Raw genomic sequence first — 1,704 nt, forward strand, 5'->3', positions numbered from 1 at the left:
TATATGTATATATGTACATATATATACACACACACATACATACATACATATACATGTGCATATATAACCTTCCAAGAGCACAAGGAAACCATAAAGAAAATCAAAGAAAAGATAAACAGTACTCTTGAAGAATTCAGGAAAATAATACAAAAACAAAATGAGAAAATAAAGAGACATTAGAAATCATACAAAAACAGCATTATAAATCCACAAGATTAACACTAAAATTATAGAGATAGATAACACATTGGAAAGACAATAGAATAGAAATGGCTGAATAATGCAGTTACCACCTAAAAGACAAATCCCTTGACACCAGCTTATATAAGGAAAAAATCAGTAAAGAGAATGTAGTAGTTAAAGCTGTGTGTCAGCTTTGCTGGACTGTAGTTTTGAGTGGCTGGGCAGCTAGCTGAAGTTGTTCCCCATGATGAAATTGTAATCACCTCCATGGTACAATCTTCTTTGAGCAGCTAAGTCATTGCCTTTGGGATGTGGGTTGCTTCCAGTATATAAGGAGAAGCTTTGAGGAAGGACTGTAGCTTTTTTAGTACATTTGGATCCTGCGTTTAGCTGAGTCTTCATCTCCAGTCCTTGGACTTGAATCAGTTGCCTGCCATGTTGCTTATTGATCTTGGGACTGTGCCATTTTACCTGTTGAGGGTAGGTTCCTCAGCCACAGCAGCTTGCAGCTGTGTGAGTCAGAAAAAGACACCAGCTACAGTGAGCCAGGAACAGGAGGCAGAATTGAAGCCCAAGGTCGAGGGGCCTTCACCCAGCCCCTAGAGCTGGCACTTTTTACTTGAACTTCTAGCCTCCTAAACTATAAGAGAATAAATTCCTGTTTGTTAAAGCCACTCACTTGTGGTATGTCTGTTAAAGCAGCACTAGAGGACCATGCAGACAATGAATAACAGTGAAGAAAACCTAAGTGTTATATGACATGATAGCAAAAGAAATAACATATGTCTGATTGGAATCCAGAATAAAGTAGAGGCAAAAAAAAAAAAATCTATAGAGAAAATTATCAAATACTTGCTGGCAGAAAACTTCCCCAATATCATGAAAGATGAAAATATATCTACCCAAAAACCTCAACAAACCCCATATAGGATAGACCCTCAAGAAAAAGTCATTGAGACATATAATAATCAAACATTCCAAAACCAAAGACAAAGAAAGAATCTTGAGAGCACCTCAGGAAAAAATAATGTACCCTACAAAGGACAACCAGTAATACCAAACTCTGACTTCACAGCATAAATCAAGGAGAAACCAAGAAGGCAATGGGATGAAATATACCTCAAAGGAATAAAAGTTGCTGACCAAAATTACATATTCAACCGAAATGTCCCTCAAATATGATGATAAAACTAGGAGATTCCCAGAAAAACTGAAATTAAAGGAATTTTAAAAACCAGACTAACTTTACAAGAAATGCTAAAGGGAGTCCTTTGGACAGAAAACCAACAATGAAAGAAAACTACTTAAGATGAAGACAAGAAAACACCACCCAAAAACAAACCAAGAAAGAGAATTCTCAAAACTAAAATAAGTTCTCAAAACAGCAAATAGAAAATCAGACGCGTCAATCTGTAAATGGCAACTTCAAAGCAAAAATAGAGACTAAATGTCATAATTAAAGAACTTCCTAATGGAGAGGAAGTCAGGATGATAATATAGAACAGACTGTTCTGAATTTAG

This window comes from Orycteropus afer, unplaced genomic scaffold (assembly GCF_000298275.1).
Source record: "Orycteropus afer afer isolate SDZICR_OR568_19922 unplaced genomic scaffold, OryAfe1.0 scaffold00478, whole genome shotgun sequence".
NCBI classification, from domain to species: domain Eukaryota; kingdom Metazoa; phylum Chordata; class Mammalia; order Tubulidentata; family Orycteropodidae; genus Orycteropus; species Orycteropus afer.